This window comes from Cnephaeus nilssonii (genome assembly GCF_951640355.1).
Source record: "Cnephaeus nilssonii genome assembly, chromosome: 6".
NCBI classification, from domain to species: Eukaryota; Metazoa; Chordata; class Mammalia; order Chiroptera; family Vespertilionidae; genus Cnephaeus; species Cnephaeus nilssonii.
The window spans coordinates 343,789-364,844 of record NC_137077.1 but is presented as its reverse complement, the minus strand read 5'-3'; the positions used below and the strand labels follow the sequence as shown (position 1 = coordinate 364,844).

General features: G+C 47.9%; 1 protein-coding gene across 2 annotated transcripts in view; it reads left to right on the top strand.

Annotated features, from left to right (window-relative positions):
• Window positions 1-430: 430 nt before the first annotated feature.
• The window catches only part of PPP6R2 (protein phosphatase 6 regulatory subunit 2), a 51,731-nt gene continuing 31,105 nt past the window's right edge, over window positions 431-21,056 (top strand). Inside the window, exons 1-2 of one of the 2 annotated variants that reach the window (XM_079774324.1) lie at window positions 431-675; window positions 15,593-15,722. The gene's annotated coding sequence lies outside the window, so the exon portion shown is untranslated. The remainder of the gene's footprint in view (window positions 676-15,592; window positions 15,723-21,056) is intronic. The other variant, XM_079774323.1, reaches the window with a different exon arrangement.

Here is a 21,056-nt window from a genome sequence, read left to right as displayed (position 1 = left end):
GGTTCGATTCCGGTCAATGTACCTTGGTTGTGGGCACATCCCCAGCAGGGGGTGTGCAGGAAGCAGCTGATCTGATCGATGTTTCTCTCTCATCGATGTTTCTAACTTTCTATCCCTCTCCCTTCCTCTCTGTAAAAAAATCAATAAAAAATATATATTAAAAAAAAATAAAAACTACGACTTATATTATAAAAAAAAAAAAAAAGGAGAAAGCTGCTCCCACCCACTGCACCCAACGTCCGTCAGCACGCTGGTGCACCCGCCTCCCCGCTCAGAGCCGCTCTGGCTCCGGACGCGTCCCCGTGAGCAGGCGGGCCCCGCCCACACAGCGCCCCGCCCACTCCCCGCCCCCGCGCCAGCGTGCGCGCCCGCGAGGCCCCGCCCCCGCCCGTGAAGCCCCAGCGCCAGCGTGCGAGGCCCCGCCCCCGCGCCAGCGTGCGCGCGCCCGGCCCGCAGCCGCCATTTTGGAGTGACCCGAGCGCCTTCCCGCGGCCCCAGCCGGTCCCGAGCCGCCCGCCGGCCCGCGCAGTGTCCGTGGGCGCCGAGTCAGTAGGCGCCGGGCCGGGCCCATGTGCGTGCGGCCCGCCCCAGGCCGCCCGGGCTTCGCCTCCGCCAACACCCTGGCCTCCACCCGGGTCTCCGAGGAGCCGCCGCGACGCCCGGCCCGCGGGGCAGGTGAGTGCGGCCGCCGCAGGCTCCTCCGCGCCCGCGCCCGCGCCCTTCTGTGCCCCGGGCGTGTCCACCGGTGTCGGCGTCCCCGTGTCAGTGCCCGCCCCCTCCCCTGCCGGTGACCTCCCTTCAATGACATGCCGTCGGTGTGCACCCCGTGACGCCCGCCCCGTCAGGGTCTCCCCAGGTCTCTCCGCCTCCGTGTCCGCACGTCAGGGCCCCTGCCTGCCTGCCTCCGCCTCCCTGCCCCTTCAGCTCCGTTAGGGGCCCGCCTGCCCGTGCCTGACCCTGCCTGTCTGCGTGGGACACTCCGCCCCACTGCTCGCTGCCTCCCTCCGTCCCGCTCGGGGCCCCCGCTTCCGGGCTCCGAGCGTGTCCGTCACCGGCCCCTGCTCTGTCCCCTCCTTCCCCCTCGCCGCCGTCCCCCGTCTTCCTCACGCTTGGCCCCTTCCCTCCGGCGCCTACTGCCGCCTTGAATGTCCCCCACCTGCCACTCGGTCTCCTCCCTGCCTGGCTGTCCACCCGCTGGTGCCTGAGCCTCCCTGTTGGCTCCGGGTACCCTGCCCGCCCCGCCACCTGCAGCTCAGCCGCCCGTCCCCGCACCCGCCCTCGGGTTGTGCCTGGACCCGCCGGCCTGGCCCCGGTGGCCTGCTCCAGCCTGGTCCTCTCTCGCCCCACCGCTCGCCTCCCCCACGGCCTCCTCCTGCCGTGCCCTTGGCCTCCCACGTCCCAGGCCATGGCCAGCCCCGTCAGCTGTTCACGTCTCTTCCCTTCCCTTCCCTTCCCTTTGCTCTTCCCGTTGGGCTTTCCTAACTCACAAGCTCTGGGAGGCGGGGACAGAGCCTTGCAGGGACAGCAGGTGCACAGACCTGAGGTGCCTCCTCGGGGACCCAGATCCCACGTGTGTGGCCGGGAGCGCCGGTGAGAGCACTGGCCTCCCCGTCGGGCTGCTCCCTGCAGGCCCTGGGCCGGGGCCGGAGCCGGGAGCTGGGAAGTGCCATTGTCACCATGTGGGACGTGGGACGTGGGACGTGGGACGTGGGACATGCCTAAGGCAAGAGGGAGAGGTGTTGGGAGTGGGTGTAGACCGTGGTGGTCAGCTTGGGTGGTTTGGGAGGGAGAGCTGTTGGGAATTGCTGATGGGAGGGGAAGAGAGGACTCGGAGGTGGAACAGGCGGGTGGGCTGAGCGGGGGTATGGTAGAGGGAGGTGGGAAGGAAGGCTTTCTCCTGGCTGACTTGGTGCGCCTCTCGCCGGGAGACTGGAGCCAGAGGGAGGCCAGGCTGCAGGCAGAAGCCCAGCAGGGGATGGTGGCTAAAGCCTTGGGCATGGCCGTTTGCTCACAGACACACAGAGCGCAAGAATTGGCCATTTATTGTGTGCCACTGTGTTAAATGCTTTATGGGACGGACTTCATTTAGTCCTCCAGGAGCCCTAGGGCGTAGGACCGACCATTCCTCGTGTGTTAACGTGAAGAAACGGAGCTATAAGGCACACGGGCAGGTTGACTAAAGCCTTTCCCCCCACCCTCACCCCCTTATTTTGGTTAAGGAAAAGGTTAACTTTAAAAGTGCTGTTTAACCTGTCAGTGTGTGGGTTACAGCTGATGCTCTAATCACTGAGCAGCACTGGCCAGGGCAGGCCCTGGTATTTCTTAGTGTGTATTGTCTATATCATCCCATTTAGTAATAATAATTATTATTTTTTGGTTAATCCTTATCCGAGGATATTTTTCCATTGATTTTTAGAGAGAGTGAAAGTGAGGGAAAGAGAGAAACATCAATGTGTGAGAGATACATCAATTGGTTGCCTCCCGCACACACCCCGACCAGGGCTGGGGACCAGGACCGGGGACAGAGCCTGTAGCTGAGGTACATGCCCTTGACTGGAATTGAACCAGTGACCCTTCAGTCTGCGGGCTGACACTCTGTCCCCTGAGCCAAACTATCTAGGGCTAACTCTTTTTTTTTTTTTAAACGAAGTGTTTTACCTTTTATTCTTGTATCCTTGTGAGATATAACATTTTGACATAAAGTGGGTATATGACTTGTGCAGAACTTACTATAAACCAGAATGAAAACCAGTGCTAAATTCTACATTTCAGCATCTAACCTGATAATCGTTTAATTCTGAAAACAATGATGTAGTTTCTCTTAATACTCCTGTTAATATTCATACGAGAACACTGAAGCACAAACAAATTAAGTAACATACCCAAGGTCACAGTAAATAAATGAGTGGGTCAGACACATGGTGATCTGAATGCAGAATACAATGCAGAAGATCCAGTTTGTATTGGGAAGTCAGTTTCACTCTCACCCTGTCTCAGCCATCCGCTTCCTCTTGGAAATCATGTAATATCCATGTACAGCAACCAGCCCTCTTCTTTTTAGCACGGAATATGTAATTGTACAGTCTTATTTTTTCAAAAACTCCATTGTGTAAAAAGTATTAATATTTTATACCCAATGTATGTACAGATCTTAAATATGTAACTTTGATAACTTTTTAAAAATATTTTTGTTGATTTCAGAGAGGAAGGGAAAGGGAGAGAGATATATAAAAACATCAAGGATGAGAGAGAATCATCTATTGGCTGCCTCCTGCACGCCTCCTAATGGGGATCGAGCCCGCAACCCGGGCATGTGCCCTGACCAGGAATCGAACCATGGCCTCCTGGTTCATAGGTCGATGCTCAAACACTGAGCCACACTGGCCGGACACTTAGATGAATTTTAATAAATGTATATAACATTGTGTCTATCACTCATGCTAAGATATAGAGCATTCCTATCACCCCTAAAAGTTGTGTCTGCTTCCAGTTCTTACACCAACCCTCAAAATCCCAAGGCAACCATATTTCTGATTTTTATCATTATAGATTAATCTTAAAGGTTCTTGAACTTCATATTAATGAAGTCATAAAGCATATGGTCTTTTGTATCTGTCTTCTTTTGCTCAGTGTGATGTTTTTGTGGTTTAGTGATTTTGATGCCTGTATGTGTAGTTTGTGCTTTTTATTTGAGTAATACTCCTTTGTATGAAAATATCATTTGTTTATTTCTCTTGTATTGATGGACATTTGGGTTGCATTTACTTTTTGGCTATTCTGACTAAAGTCTGAAGATTCTTAGGCATGTCTTTTGTGGACATGTTATTTCTTGTGAGCAAATATTTAGGAGTGGGATTGCTGGGTCATAATATAGATGTGTGTTTAGCTTTTATCGAAACTGCCGAACAGTTTTCCATACTGGTACCATTTTATACTCCTGCCAGTAATATAGGAGAGTCCCAGTTTCTCCACATCCACATCAGCACTTGGTATTGTCAGTCTTTTTAATTTTAGCCATTCAGGTGGTGGTGGTATCTTACTGTGGTTTTACTTTGTATTCCTCTGATGAATAAAATGGCAAGCAGCTTTCCATGTGCTTATTGGCCATCTTTATATCTCTTGTGAAGTGTCAGGTCTTTTGCCCATTTTTTTATTGGATTGTATGTCTTTTTATTATTTATTTTTAGAAGTTCAAAAAATATATATTTTGCCCCTGGCCAATGTGGCTCAGTTGTGCTGGGCATCATCCCGTGCACTGAAAGGTTGCTGGTTCAATTCCCATTCAGGGCACATGCCAAGGTTTTGGGCTTGATCACCTGTGGGGAGTGTGCGGGAGGCAGCTGATTGATGTTTCACTCTCACATCAGTGTTTTTCTCTCTCTCCCTCTTCTTTCCTCTCTCTAAAAATCAATAAAAATATAAAAAAATATATTCTGGTTATGAGTCCTTTATGAGGAATGTGTATATACATACATATGTAGTGAGGGAGTGGGAGGAGGAAAGGAAGTGAGGGGTGAAAATTTTTTCCTATTTATGGTTTGCCTATTTGTTTCTCAATAGTGTCTTGAACAGAAAATTTTAGTTCGGATGAAGTAAAAATATGTTAATATATATATATATTTTTGTAGCTTTATAGTGGTAGCGTTTATATGTAGGTTTATGATTCATCTTTTTCTCTTTAAAGAAACTTCATCTTTTGTTAAAGTTTTGATACATGTATATGCATGTAAAATCATCACAATCAAGATAGTGTACATATCCATCACCCCCCAAATTTCCTCAGGCCACTTTGCGAGCCTTAACTCCCACCCTTCCCTGCCACTCCACCTCCAAGCAAATACTGATCTGCTTTTATTTATTTTTTTGGTTAATCCTCACCCAAAGATATTTTTTTAATTGATTTTTTTAGAGAGAGAGAGTGGAAGGGGGGTCAGAGAGAGAGAGAGAGAGAGAGAGAGAGAGAGGTAAAAGAGAAATATCCATTGGTTGCCTCTCCTATGTACCCTAACCAGGAACCGAACCCACAGTCTAGGTTTGTGCCCTGACCAGGAATCCAACTGTGACCTTTTGGTGTACAGGACAATGCTTCAGTCAACTGAGCCACACTGGACAGGGCTGATCTACTTTCTGAATGACCCATCTTGCATGTTTTTAAAAATATGTTTTTATTGATTTCAGAGAGGAAGGAAGAGGGAGAGATAGAAACATCAATGAGAGAGAATCATTGATCAGCTGCCTCCGGCATGCCCCCTACTGGGGATCGAGCCTGCAACCTGGGCATGTACCCTGACCAGGAATCTGAACCATGACCTGATTCACGGGTTGATGCTCAACCACTGAGCCATACCAGCTGGGCCATCTTGCATTATTTTTTAGGTGAGGTAGAATCAGGGTACTTTTTTTCTCCATGTGGATTATATAATCTTTTTTGCATCATTTGTTGAAAAGACTCTCTTTTCTGCATTAAATTGCACTGGAGGCTTTGTTATAAATTACCTGAAGATGTGTGTAGGCTTATTTCTGGGCTTTCTGTTATGTGCCATTGGTCTGTTTTTCTGTCCTGTGCCAACACCACACTGTCTGAATTACTGTAACTTAACGGCAAGTCTTGAAATAAGGTAGTGTAAGACCTTCACTTTTATTTCTCTACAGAATTTTCTGCAAGCTTTAGAATATGCTTTTCAATTCACACAAAAATTTTTGTTGAGAGTTTGGTTGGAATTACATTGAATCTGCAGATTAATTCTAGAATTGAATTAACGTCGAGTCTTCTGATATGTGCACATGGTATATATCTCCATTTATTTAAATCTTTAATTTTTCTCAGCAATTATTTGTGGTTTTCAGTATGATGGTACACTTTTTTCATTCAATATATTTGTAGATATTTGATATTTTTTATGTTATCCTATATAATAAAAGGCTAATATGCAAATAGACCGAGCGGCGGAACAACTGAACAACCGGTCACTATGATGTGCGCTGACCACCAGGGGGCATGCATGGAACATGGTGGGCGTCGGCTGTGGTGGGATGGTGGAGCAGATGAGCAGGGATGCCAGAACAAGGTGGGGCACCGGTTACTGTCATCGGGGCGAGCCTCTGGTGGTTACTAAAAATTCTTTGCTCCTGCACGCTGCGGTCCTGCCCGGCGCTCACATCCACTGCCAGCGCTGACTCCGCACATACCCGCTGCCGGCGCCAGAGCCACTGCTTGCACCTGCTGCCGGCGTCCGGTGCTGGTTCCGATTGCCCCTGAGGGCTTCTCCACCTCCCCCTGCTCCTGAGGGGCAATCGGGGCAGCAGCCACTGCTTGTACCCGCTGCTGATGCCGGCCCCAATCACTCCATGCCGTCAGCAGGTGCGAGTGGGGCTGGTGCCGTCAGTGCACGGGAGCAGCGGTGGCGGGAGCAGGGCTACCGGCAGACAAGAGACCGGCAGGAGGGGCTGGGCAGGGGCACGGAGGATGGGCTGAGACTGCCCCTGTGCCTACAGCAGCCTTGCAGCCCACAGTTCCTTTCAAGGTGCATGAATTCGTGTACTGGGCCCTTAGTATACAATCTATATAATAAAGCCTAAGTCACCGTTACGGCCGAACAACCAGAACGACCGGTTGCTATGATGCGCACTGACCACCAGACGCTCAACGCAGGAGCTGTCCCCAGGTGGTCAGTGCGCTCCCACAGGGGGAGCGCCGCTCAGCCAGAAGCTGGGCTCATGGCTGGCAAGTGCAGCGGCGGTGGCCGGAGCCTCTCCCACCTCTGTGGCAGTGTTAAGGAGCAGCAAGCCGAGCGGTAAGGAGCAGCACGCAGGCAGGCAGTAAGGAGTGAGGGGTCTCAGACTGTGAGAGGATGCAGGCCAGACTAAGGGACACCCCTCCCTCCCTGGGCCTCTAGTATCTACATATCACATTGTCCAGGGTTCAGCTTCAGAGGTAGAATGTGCCAATAATTGTTTTTCAGATATATTTTCTTGACGATGTTGATTTCCGTTATTATCTATTTTAAGGAACTACAATTCAGTGTCAACAAAAACAGTCAAATTCACGATTGACAATGACAGATTGAAACACACGCGTGAGATTGGCGCCAGTGAGAGCTTTATATGTATTGCGCATTTGCGAGTAAACATTTACTTTTAAATTGCCAGTGTGCCTCATATGTACCATGCATACATAAATAAACGTTCATTTTTTCAATTTAATGACTTTTATAAATATTTAAAAATAAAATATAAAAGTTATATCATTTATTTAGAAATATTATAGAATATTAATGTTGACTGTTTCGATTGAATTGTAAATGTTTTTTGGCCGTGTTTTGTGCTGTTAAGATGCTTGTCATTCATTAATTCTATACACTTTTCATTTGTTTTATTTGAAGTGTCACAATTTGATATTTATTTAATAATGTGACAATGTCACCACCACCATTAATGAGCGTATTATCATCAAATAGTATTGATCTTTTCGATCAGATTGCCGAAAATGTAAGCGAAAACATCCGATGCGTTGACAGACAGGTGACATTTCTATAGTAACCTAACAAATATCGGTGTGACTTCACACTTATATTCTTCTCTCTTTCACATCTATAGCATAAAGTGTGCCATCGTTTACGCCTGTCAGACGGTCAGACATACGTATGGTCAGTCACTTAGCCTTTTATATATATAGATATTTGCTTGCATACAACTTTATTTTCAGATGATACTGTTTTGGTATCAGGGTAACTAGGCCCAGAGAATGAGTTGGGAAGTTCTTCATTGTTTTTGCAGATCACATTTCTAGGTGGCATCATTGTCCTCAGCCTGAAGCTCTTCCTTCAGTATTTCTTTATTTTTAAATTATTTGTTAATCCTTACCTGAGGATATTTTTTCATAGATTTTTAGAGAGAATGGAAGGGAGAGGGAGAGACAGACCGAAACACCGATGTGAGAGAGACACATCGATTGGTTGCCTCCTACATGTCCCCGACCAGGGCCGGGAGCCTGCAACTGAGTTATGTGCCCTTGACTGGAATCGAACCTGGGACCCTTCAATCCGCAGGCGAATGCTGTATTCACTGAGCCAAACCGGCTAGGGCTTCAGTATTTCTTATGTTGTGGGTATGCTGGGTACAGATTTTCTCAGCTTTTGTCTAAAAATGTCTATATTTGCCCTTCAGTATTGAGGGATATTTTTGCTGGTTATAAAATTCTAGGTTGACAGTTGTTTCTTTTAGCCCATTAAAGAAGTGTCTCCACTGTCTCCCATAGTGCTTTGTTTCTGGTGAGAAGTCAGTTGTCATTCTTATTGTTCACCTGACATCTTCTCCTGCTGTGTTTTAAGATATTTTATTTAGCCCTGGCTGATTTGGCTCAGTGGATAGAGCATTGGCCTGGGGACTGAAGGCCCCTGGTTCAATTCCGGTCAAGGGCATATGCCTGGGTTGCAGGCTCGATCCCCAGTAGGGGTGTGCAGGAGGCAGCCAATCAGTGATTCTCTCTCATCATTGATGTTTCTACTTCCTCTCCCTCTCCCTTCTTCTCTGACATCAATAAAAATATATTTAAAAAAATGATATTTTATTTATTTTTATTAAGTAAGTAAATTCTCTATTTCTATAAACTTTTTTTCTTTTTCAGTTTGATGGTAATTTTCTGAGTTTGGTGTTTTAGTATTTATCCTTCCTGGGATTTACTTCAACCCTTGGTCTCTGGGTTGATATATGTAATCAACTTTGGAAACTTTTTGGCTGTTGTCTCATTCTCCTTTCCTTTTGGCAGTCCAGTGACATCTATTTTAGATTGTTTGATTTTATCCCACAGGTGCTGAGCGTGGCTGTATTTTAAAAATTATTTTCTCTCACTGTTTGCATGAGTATATTCTGTGTTCATTCTGTTATTAATTCTATCCAGTGACATTTAATTCCAGGTATTATATTTTTAATTTTGGCATTTCCTTTTGATTCTTTTTTCAAGTTCACACGTCTCTGCTAATTTTCCACCTGCTCATACCTTCTGCCCTGTTTGCCCCAAAGTCCTTTAACATATTTATAATTGTGTTTTGAAGTTGTCATCTGCCAGTTGCAACATATGGTCATTTTTTGGTTCTGTAGATTGTTTTTTTCTCTTGATCGTGGGTCACATTTTTCTCCTTTGCATGTCTAGTAACTTTTTGTTGAATAATGGACAGTGGACAGTACATCCTAGAGACTCTGTTTTAGGTTATCTTCCCTTAAAGAGTATTAACTTTTGCTAGGGCCGGCTGTTAAATTACTGGGAGAGCATCTTGATCCTGTGAAGCTTTTCAAGGGTGGATCTCTTTGGTTTTTGCCCTGTGTTTTAGGGCACAGCCCTCAGTTCTGGAACATGGCTTTTACTCCTAAGCCATGGCCCTTCTGGGGTTTTAATGGGAAACCCTTCTAATCTGGCAGAACAGAAAATCCACAATTTGTCACCCAGTGTTGGACAACTGTTGAAATCTTTACTTATCTCTTTCACCTCACAACAGCTGCTTTCTGCCTGGTCGGGTGTGTGTGGGTTTGTGTGTATCTCGCTCTTTCTCAGCTTTATTGAGGTATAATTGACCAATAAAATTGTAAGATATTTAAAGTACATCATAATTTTATATACATGTACATACATTGTGAAAGGATTCTTCCCATCTAGTTAATTATATCCATCACCTCACATATTTTGTGTGTGTGTGAGAACATAGAAGTTGTACCTGCTTAGCACATTTTGGTTATACAACACAGTGTCATCAGCTACAGTCCCCGTTTGGTCCTCAGACCACGTTCATCTCATAGTTGAACGTTTGCACCTTCAACAACCTCTTTACCCCCACCCCCCATCCCTGGCAGCCACTCCCTGCTCTGTTTCTCTGAGTTTGACTTCTTTTCTGTTAGATTTCTTGGCATCTCATCTAACCGTGTGCAGCTCAGGAGTCAGCTAAGGATTTGGGAGGAATTTTAATGAAGATTTTGGGGCTTTTTCCCTTTTTTTGTTGCTGTTGTTAATCCTCACCCAAGATTATTTTCTCCACTGATTTTCAGAGAGAGTAGAAGGGAAAGGGAGAGGGGGGTGGAGAGAGAGAGAGAGAAACATTAATGGAGAGAGACAACCCAAATATGTGCCCTTGACTGGGATCGAACTTGTGTGGGTCGGTGCTCGAACCACTGACCAACACTGGCCAGGGTGGGATTTTCCCTTCTTTGTTCAATTTCCCCTTCAGTTTTTAGCCATTCTGTATGTAGCCCAGAGGTCATTCTATATGACCTCTGGCGTTTTTCCTGCAGTAGTGTGCTGGGTAAGCGTGGTCTAACCTAAGCACTGTTGCCCCCCTCTGTGAGCAGTGGGAGTGCCCTCAGTGTCCAGCTCATATTTCTGTTTCCTTCTTCCCATGATTCTGGGGACAGTAAGAGCAGACAGTTCCTTGAGGAAGCTTTGCTGTGAACAGGGATTGGAGAAGTGTCTGTGGGGGCAGGGTGTGTGAGTGTGGGCCCTGGAGATTCCTGCGGGAGAAGCAGGAGGGGCAGCATTGGAAGGTGTGAGGGGAGGGGCCTGCAGCGTGGGGGAGGGGCTGGCCTTTGGGAGCCCAGGACCCTTTTCTATCATAGCAGGAGGGGAGGCAGGGAATAGGAGAGATCCCAGTTGAGACCTTTTCCTTTTTCTATGAATTCAGGGGGTATGCATGCTGGAGGGTGAAGGAAAGAGTAGGAGGAATAACATGGTGGTGATATTAGTTATCTATTGCAACAGACCATCCCAGTGATGAGTGGCTTAAAACAACCATCTTGGTTTCCGGTCATGAGTCTGTGGGTTCAGCCAGATGGCTCCTCTCCACTTCCGTATGTGATCGGGGCCTTGGCTGGGTGTGCAGGCCTCTGCAGGGCCCTGGCACCCTAGGGAGGCCCGCCGGGCCTTCACACTGGCCACCAGAGTCCAAGAGGCTGAGGTGGAGCTGTGAAGCCTCTTGAAGCTGAGGCTCCGAACTGCACCTGGTCCTCTGATCGTGCCCCTTGCGGGGCTGCAGCAGGCCCAGGAGCCCAGGATGGGCAGGTAGATGTCACTTCTTGCTGAAGGCAGCTGTACATATCTGACATTTGTCGCAATTGTCTTAAGAGACAGCAACTAGCTCCCTCTTGAGGTGGTGGCCATTAATTTAAAATGAGTGAAACTCAAGCCAGGTTTCCTCAGGGAAGCCTTCTCTGACCAACAACACTCACTGGGCACTTCCTGTTTGCCAGGCAGGTGCTGAGCATTTGATAGATTATCTTGTTTCATTTCGCATTGACCCTTGTAGGTATATACTTCCGTCATCCGTGTTTTACAGTTGGGGAGATGGAGACACAGAGAGTTTAAGAAACTTGGGTCAGTAAGTGGTGGGGCTGAGTGTCCAGCCAGGCAGTTGCACCCGGAGTTGAGGTTCAGCCACCAGGCCACCACCTTGTAGAAGTCACGTCTCCACTCCATGGGCTTTGTGAGAGCTAATGTACCCCAGGCACTCCGGGTCAGGCCTGCTTCCAAGCACAGGACTTAGCCTGTCAGTCCTTCTACCCACCCTAGGAGGTCAGCATTTTTAGCCCTGTCTCCAGAGAGGCCCACGGCACAGGAACTGGGTGGTCTGTCCTCAGGACTGGAGGAGAGGCTGCTCCGGGCTTGTGCGCCTGCCCGCCATCTCCCTCCCAGTGGGCTGCGGTGGAGGCCTTCGGGACCTGTCTTCTCCGCTCGAGGGCAGCTCTTTGGGGTAGGCTCTGTGTGTCCATTCGCTCTTTCCGTGCCCCTGGGCTGCTGGTGACGGTCACACCTTTTGGAGCTCCTCTTCAGGAATTGACTTCCATCTGTCAGCCCACTGACTGCTTCATTTTTTCTCATCCTAAAATCCACCCTCTTAAAGTGTACAATTCAGTAACTTTTGGTGTATTTACAAGTTTGTGCAGCCATCACCACTAACTCCAGAACATTTTGTCACCCCACCAAGAAACCATGGCTCCATTGTGAAGGCCTGCACCTCTCTCCCAGCCACATTTCCCCTCGGGACTATGAGACCCTGCGCTGTCCCTCTCTTGGCTCTGCCGGGGCCTCCCTGCACCGTGCAGCCAGGGCAGGACCTTCCTGTTACCTCTCTCCACCTTCATCACTCCTTCTGCACCGTTTGGGTACCTCCCTTTCCTCTTTATCGACTGGGCCAGAATCTGGGGTCATGTGGAGATGGAGAACATGGACTTTGCTGAGCCAACCTGGATTCAAGTTCTAGAACTGACATTTATTAACCTTGTGACCTGGGCCCGTCCCAGGACTTTGCCCTGTGGACGGGGCTGTGGTGAGCTGCCTTTTCCACCAGCTGCACCGGACTGGTGCGCGGGTGTAGCACTCTGGAGAATGTGTCTAATCTTTGATCGACTCTGGTCGGCTGGACTGGAGGTGTCTTTCCTGTCGCCCAGCAGTTTGCCTACCAAATTCAAATGAAAGCTGCCTGTGTCAGTACAGACAATTTCCTAAAATTCAAAGTTGATCTTAAAACACTTGGAGAGCACATGTATGTGTTATAAAGGTATATTCTTTTTTAAAAAATATTTTTATTGATTTCAGAGAGGAAGAGAGAGATAGAAACATCAATGATGAGAGAGAATCACTGATCAGCTGCCTCCTGCACGCCCCCTGTTGGGGATTGAGCCTGGGACCCTTCAGTCCGCAGGCCTATGCTCTATCCACTGAGCCAAACCAGCTAGGGCTAAAAGTATATTCTTAAAACAGTGCATTACTTATAAGCACATGAGCAGGGAAAGAATGCAATTATGATGCTGCAAGTTAATGATTACCTTTGAGGAGGAAGAGAGTGGAATGGTTGTCAGTTTCTCAATGTATTAGAAATGTGTGGTTTTTAAAAATAGGCATATGTGAACAGTTCATAACATTTATTAAATCTCAACATATGGGTCTTTGTCATACTCTTCTGTGGATCTTTTTGTATTTTTTAATTTTTTCATAATTTAAAATAAATGAAAATATTTAAAACCAGATTATTATAATGTGATTTTCTAAAAGATGTGTAAACAGACTTGTGTGAATCCTGAGGAAGACTCAGGAAAGCTCCATGTGAGTGTTGTGGTTGAACTTTGGATTGAAGCGCTGGCAGGACTTTGCCAAGTAGGGAGGCGGGAGGAGGGGCGTCCCAGGCAGGGGCCAGCGCAGAGTCAGCTATGAGATCCTCTGCTGGTTTAGGAAGCGGTAAGTGTCGTGTGGTCAGAGAGAGGGTGGGAGGAGGAAACAGCCACGTCTGTGTCCTGTGGAGGTCCCATTCCGGGGCCTCGGGTAGAGGCTGACAGGAGAAGTGCACTGTGTTCTTGGTCCCCTTTCCCTCTTTCCTGCCTCTTTTGGGATTGAGTATTTTTATGATTCTATTTGGGTCTTTGTGTATCTTTCCTGTCTCAATTTAACATGTCTAATCTTTCCTCTAGGTTTTTGAAGATATGGAATACAGTTAGGACAACTGTTTAAATGTCTCTGTTAATTCTATCATCTGTGTCATTTCTGGGTTGGTTTTGATTGATTTTTCTCTTCATTATAGTACATGTTTTCCTGCTTCCTTGTATGCCTGGTAATCCCTCCCTCCCTCCCTCCCTCCCTCCCTCCCTCCCTCCCTCCCTCCCCCTTCCTTCCTTCCTTCCTTCCTTCCTTCCTTCCTTCCTTCCTTCCTTCCTTCCTTCCTTCCTTGTTGAAAACTCTTCCATATATTTTATCCTTTAATTTTTTTTTAGTTGTTGCAGGTGGGAAGGTAAATTTGCTCCCTGTAGCAAAAATATCAAAAACAGGTTTTAGAATGAAGGTATAAGGTGGCTTTTAAAATAGCCATGGACCTAGGAGAATGCTGACCCCGTTCTGGTGGGAGAGAGAGTAGAGGCGGCCTTTTCTTGGGTGGTCATCAGGGAATGCATGTGTCTAGCTAGGGAAGGAAATGCTGAAGACTAGTTTCCAGTGGTAAATCATGACTTGCATGCAAGTGCAAAGTGAGCTGTCCGGGCTCAGGTGTCCATGTTTTTGCTGGAGACTTGGAGTCAGTCATTTCATCAGACAGTGCTGGTCGCCTGACTTGGAAATGGTATGTAGAGGTCCCTGTTGGAGCACTTTTAGATGCTTCTAGACGTTGTGATGGGTTATCAGTCACCTTGTGACCAGGAATATGCTGCTTTTTTATTTTTAAATATATTTTATTGATTTTTTACAGAGAGGAAGGGAAAGAGTTAGAAACATCGATGAGAGAGAAACATCAATCAGCTGCCTCCTGCACACCCCCCACTGGGGATGTGCCCGCAACCAAGGTACATGCCCTTGACCGGGATTGAACCTGGGACCCTTCAGTCCGCAGGCCAACGCTCTTTCCACTGAGCCAAACCGGTCAGGTGTTTTTTTTGTTTGTTGTGTTTTTTTTTTTTTTGAGAGAGAGAGAGAGAGAGAGAGAGAGAGAGAGAGAGAGAGAGAGAGAAAGGGAAATAGAGGGGCTGAGGGGAGAGAGAAACATAGTTTTGTTCCACTTATTTATGCATTCATTGGCTGATTCTTTTAAAAAATATATTTTTATTTATTTCAGAAAGGAAGGGAGAGGAAGAGAAAAAGAGAAACATCAATGATGAGAATCCTTGATTGGCTGCCTGAAGTCCATAACCTGGGCATATGCCCTGACTGGGTCGAACTGTGACCTCCTGATTCATAGTTCGACACTCAACCACTGAGCCATGTCGGCCTCATTGGCTGTTTCTTGAATGTGCCTGACTGGGATTGAACTGGCAACCTTCGTATATTGGAACGATGTTCTAACCCAGTGGTCGGCAAACTCATTAGTCAACAGAGCCAAATATCAACAGTACAATGATTGAAATTTCTTTTGAGAGCCAAATTTTTTAAACTTAAACTATATAGGTAGGTACATTGTTATTAACTTAATTAGCGTACTCCTAAGCTGGCCTTTGCTAAAAACTCAAGGGGCCAAAGAGCCGCATGTGGCTCGCGAGCCGCAGTTTGCCGACCACTGTTCTAACCAGTTGAGCTATCCAGCCAGGGCAGGAATATTCATTTCTTGAGGAGATAGTGTGAAGTTACTAAACTGACCCCAGTCGGTTTGGCTCAGTGGATAGAGTGTCGGCCTGTGAACAAAGGGTCCCAGGTTTGCAGGCTCCTCCCTGGCCCAGGCCCTGGTTAGGGCTCGACTAACCTATGTGTTTCTCTCACTTCAATATTTCTCTCTGTCTTTCCCTCTCTCTAAAAATCAATGGAAAAATATCCTCAGGTGAGGATAAAAATAAGTAAATACTTAAAGTTACTAAAGTGGACAACTCCATAGAGATCCTTCCCACATCTTTGAAATCTGTGTGTGACATTCCAACAAATGAGCTCATTAACCAGACATGGGATTGGGTGTATGCCATCAGCACCAGGCTCTCTAACACAAATAGAGGCAATGGAGTTTTCATTCCTTCATCCTGAAATGTTCTGATAATTTGAATACTAAGTAAAGATACTGATTTTTGCTTTCCTTTTATCTGCCATTTTGGTAATTTACTTTATAAAAGCAGAACTTAAAATAGTTTTTTCCTTTTTATTTTTCAGGTGAAGCGATTATCAATCTTATACTGAATGAAAAAAATTTTCTTAAAGTTGCATATACTCCAAGAAAAAACCCCAAATGTTTTTATATTTTGCCTGAATACAAAATTTAAACAAGAAGTTTCCACAGAAGGTAGGATGGTTTTCCTTTTTTATTCTGCGTTACTGTATAATTTGTGTAAATATTGTATAAATTTCTGACAGCAGAAATTTAGTTTTGAAGGGTGTGTATAGTCTATTGTCTTTTGGTTGTTTTTTGATCCTCCTGAGTTTAGTTTTGAGGAGCTGTATTGTGGAAAAGTTACTTGGTTTCTCCAAACTGAAGTGTAATCCAAATAGAATGGGGACAGCCATGCACGTGTAGTGAGGTACACGTGAGCTAGAGCCCACACACGGTCATGGGTACCGTCCAGAACACACTGTCCATGTGGAGGACGAAAAAGGGAGGGAAGGCCCGGCTGGCGTGGCTCAGTGGTTGGTTGAGTGTCGACCTAAGAACCAGAAGGTCACAGTTTGATACCCGGTCAGGGCACATGCCTGGATTGCGGGTTCAATCCCTGGCATGGGGTGTGCAGGAGGCAGCCAATTCTCTCTCATAATTGATGTTTCTCTCTCTCTCTCTCTCTCTCCCTTCCTCTCTGAAATAAATAAAAATATATTTTGAAGAAAAAGGGAGGGAGGGACTCCTGTGTCCTAAATATTGGGTGCTCCTAAAAAGCTCTCCCATTGCACTCCTCCAATTAGATGCTGCATAAATCACAGTAAATATGGTTTTTTGTGATCACTTTGGTGCACTAAAAATTAAGATACTGCTCTAAAGTGTATCTGACGCGCACTGACCACCAGGGGTCAGACACTACGATTGATAGGTTAGCTTGCTGCTGGGATCCCGCCAATCGGGACTGGGCGAGACGGGCCAGACATGCCCTGAAACCCTTCCACGCTCCCTCCCCAGCCCCAATCATGCACCGGTGGGGGGCCTCTAGTGTATCTATATATATAAAACCATAATATGCAAATAGACCAAATGATGGAACAGCTGAACAATCGGTCGCTATGATGTGTGCTGACCATCGGGGCGCATGCAGAACATGGTGGGCGTCAGCAGCAGGCAGAACATGGTGGGCGTCGGCTGTGGTGGGATGGTGGAGTAGGTGAGCAAGGATGTCAGACCAAGGCGGGGTGCTGGTCGCTGTCATTGGGGCGAGCCTCTGGTGGTTACTGAAAATTCTTTGCTCCTGCACGCCATGGTTTCGCCCAGTGCTTGCACCCGCTGCCAGCACCCAGCGCCGGCCCCAATCGCTCCGCGCAGTCAGCAGGTGCGAGCGGGGCCAGTGCCATCAGCAGGAGCGGTTGTGGTGGGAGAACAGGGGCCGCGGTGGGAGGGGCTGGGTGGAGGCGCAGAGGATGGGCCAAGACCTGCCCTTGTGCCCACCTCAGCCTCTTGGCCCACAGTTCCTTTCAAGGTGCATGAATTCATGCACTGGGCCCCTAGTAATAATATATGAAATATTTGAAGAAATACATATAGAATAAAAATTAGTAATGCAAAACAAAGTATCAAAGTGATCTAAGTAGAACTTTCAGAAATGAAAAGAAGTTGAAATAAAAAAACTCAAGGGGATCCTGGGTCTGGGCGAGGCCGTGTGCCCCTGGATCCGGGTGAGGCTGGGTCCCGGGTCCAGGTGAGGCCGTGGGCCCCTGGATCCGGGTGAGGCCACGCGCCCCTGGGTCCGGGGGAAGCTAGATCCCGGGTCCGGGTGAGGCCGTGTGCCCCTGGATCCGGGTGAGGCCGGGTCCCGGGTCTGGGTGAGGCCGCGCACACCTAGGTCCAGGTGAGGCCACGCGCCCCTGGGTCCGGGTGAGGCCACGCGCCCCTGGGTCCGGGTGAAGCTAGATCCCGGGTCCGGGTGAGGCCGTGTGCCCCTGGATCCGGGTGAGGCCACACGCCCCTGGGTCTGAGAGAGGCCACGCGCCCCTGGGTCCGGGTGAGGCCGCGCGCCCCTAGGTCCGGGTGAAGCTGGAACCCGGGTCCAGGTGAGGCCGTGAGCCCCTGGATCCGGGTGAAGCCGTGCCCCTGGGTCCGGCCGAGACCAAACCAGAGGGAGTTGGACCTGCATTACCACCATTTGTCCACCATCCAGAGCTGAGGGGTCAGTGCCAACATGTACACATAAGGAACTGGTGGACATTGATATTGGGTCTCAAAAGAACTGTAGGTCCAGAAAGAAACTCACTAGAGACTGATTCATTTGCCTGTCAGCATAACTATTATTGCTCGTCTCACATTCAGTTCTTATAAGTATATCTCTAGTGACACATGATCTCGCTCATCTAGGGGAAATGATGAACAACATAGACTGATGAACAAGAACAGAACCAGAAACAAGGAGGCATCGATTGGACTATTGGGCCTCAGAGGGAGGATAGGGGAGGGTGGGGGGAGGGGGGAGAGATCAACCAAAGGACTTGTGTGCATGCATATGAGCCTAACCAATGGTTAAGTTCAACAGGGGGTTGGGGCATCCGTGGGGAGGGGTGTGGGATGGGAATGGGGGGATGAGGACAAATATGTGACACCTTAATCAATAAAGAAAAAAAAAAAAACTCAAGGGGGTCAATGGGAGAAAAAAAGGGGCATATGTAATACTTTCAGCAATTAAGAATTACTAAAAAAAAACAAAGAAAATTCAATATATGTGGAGTAGACACATTAAACAAGACAGAATTGTGAACTGGAGTATATAAATGAAGAAGTTACACAGTGTGCAGCCCTGAGAGATGGGAGATGGAAAATGAGAATAAGAGAAAGTGGAGGGTAGAATAATACTGTGTGGTAAGTGTGTAGTTGGCCTCCCAGAATGGAAGCACACTGTGTCCCGAGCAGTATAAATAACAAGAAACACATACCCATGCATTGGAATCGTAGAGCATGAAAGACAAAAAGATCTTCAGTCCACAGGCCAACCCTCTATCCACTGAGCCAAACCAGCTAGGGCGATTTCTTCTTTTCACTTCCTTTAATTTTATTTGTGTGTGTTTTTGTTAATCCTTACCCAAGGATATTTTTTTCATTTATTTTTTTTTTAGAGTGGAAGGGAGGCGGGGGAGAGACAGAGAGCATAACGTTGATGGGAGAGAGGCACATTGATTGGTTGCCTCCAGCATGTGCCCTGCCTGGGGCCAGGGTCGAGCTTGCAACTGAGGTACGGATCCTTGACCGGAATCGAACCTGGGACCCTTCAGTCCATGGGCCAACGCTCCAACTACTGAGTCAAACCAACTAGGGCTTCACTTCTGATTTTGGATTTTTATTCATGTTTTAATTAGGCCATTTTGGGGTCTCTCCCCCAGGTTAGACGTGGTCTCATTTGTTAATTAGTCGATTGTACAAATATTCACTGCTCACCATGGACTTGCATTACCATTTTTTCCAAACCACATAGAATTCCAGTCTGTGCTGGTAAGAGTGTGACCACTGCTCTTTGGGAGGGTAAGAAAGCCTCCTGGGTGTAGGGTTTGTTGATTACTAGTGCAAACACTTCCTTCATGTGGGATTCAAGCTCCAGTGTGATGCCACTGCGGTGGGCTTGGGGGAGGCACACACTCAGCTCTGCGAGCCGTGCCCGCTGCCCAGCACCACCGAGCTGTTCTCTGCAGCAGGTGACCTCTCTTTCCTCCTCTCCTTTGCAGTCAGGATCTGGGGGGCACCACATGCGGCCACTCTTCAGGCTCTTTAGGTGGGTAACTCAGTCCTCACAGCAGTTCCAAGAGTCAGGGATGCTCACTGTTCCTGGTTCACAGGTGCAGAAACCAAAGTACAAGGGTCACATAACGCTTCAGACCACACAGCTGATCCAGGACTTGGATTGTAAACCTTTAGATTCTAATTTCTCTTAGCAACAGTCTGTGCCTCCGTGTTCTTTTGTGAAGGGCTCGTTTGGAACTATAGGACCCTGTGGCAGCATTTCTCTTTGGGACCTACCTTCAGTCTGATATCATGCTGACCAGAACAAGTAAATAGAGACGTGGAACTTCAGGCTCCTTTCGGGGGCTGTGGCATAGGCGTCTGGAAGATGCTGGTGATGCTTTGCTAGGCACTCCAGAGAGCCTGGCGCGGAGGCGTTGTCAGGGTGTGGCAGGAGTCCTGGCATCTCACGTGTTGGTGCGGGGCCTGCAGTCTCATGACTGGACCTGATGGGTGGGGATGCCGTGGATGTGTCACCTGGGAAGGAGAGCGAGAGCTCCCTGCGGGTGGGGCAGCTGAGGTGCCAGCGCTCCATTGGGCAGTGTGCGGTGCTGGGAAGGGTGCTGGGAAGTGAGGAGGGTTGGAGAAGGAGTGCAGTTTTCTGAGAGCCTTCCTTTGACATTGAATCAGCTACAGTGCCATTGGGATGAACTTTTAAAGGAAGCCACAGATGCGATCAGTATTTCTTAAAATGCATAGATAACCGATGGAAGCGGAAATGTCCTTATACAGGGATTTTTGACTTAATGGCATAGCACAATGTGCTGATGTGAGCTCATTAGCTATGGTCTAAGTTAATGGTTGTAAGAGTAACCTAGTTTTATTTCATGTGTCATGTGGTGGTAAAATAATAGAGGTCCTCAAATGCTGGTCTGTAATATGGGTGAAATGAACAAAATAAATGTAATGAGGTGAGTTTTTCTTAAAAATGATATTTTTTGAAAGTGAGACATTATCCTTAATCCTGAAATGATGGCTTTCCTTTTTTGATATTTGAAAGTCATTATTTTCTGAAATGAAGGTAATTGTAGAGGATAGTTTTTCCCCCCCCTTTTTTTCCTTTTCTCTTTTGTGTCTCTTTTTTTCTCTCTCTCTTTATCTGCAGCCGGTCCTCGAACCCGGCACTGCTCTGTCAGTCACGCTCACGTCACACTCTCAATCCTCTGTCGCCATCTCACCGTCCTCACAGCCTCGTCACAGGGTGGGCTCCGTCCAGAAACCCCTCTCTCTGCTCCTCTGCAAGCACCGCCTCATCACTCAGCTCTGTCCTGAGTTTGCAGCGATTCCGCCCACCTCAGGCTCCACTTCCTGCTGCTCCTCCTGCTGCTCCCCCCACCTGTGCAGGCACTTCCTCTCGGAGGTCTGGAGCCCTCAGATCGGCCACGAGGGCTGGATGGCTTCTCCCCGACTCCTGTGAATGCCTCCCAGGAGTCACTAAGGGTCTCAGCGGAGCGAGGGCGGGGAGACCTTTTCCATTGATTTTGCCCCGATCCATCAGGAACCACCACGGCAGCGATGGCTCATAACTGTGGTTTTTCTTCACAAGGAGACTTGGGAGTCCAAGTTAGTCCTTGACCAAGAGCGGCAGAAAAGCAAGAAAACAGCGTTCCTCTGGCCCCTCCCCACCAGCGCTCGTGGTGACCAGGCGCCTTGTCGCGAGCAGTAGGTTACGAAGAGTCCTGTTTTCTGAGCAGTCGGTCTGCACGGGCTCACACTGTT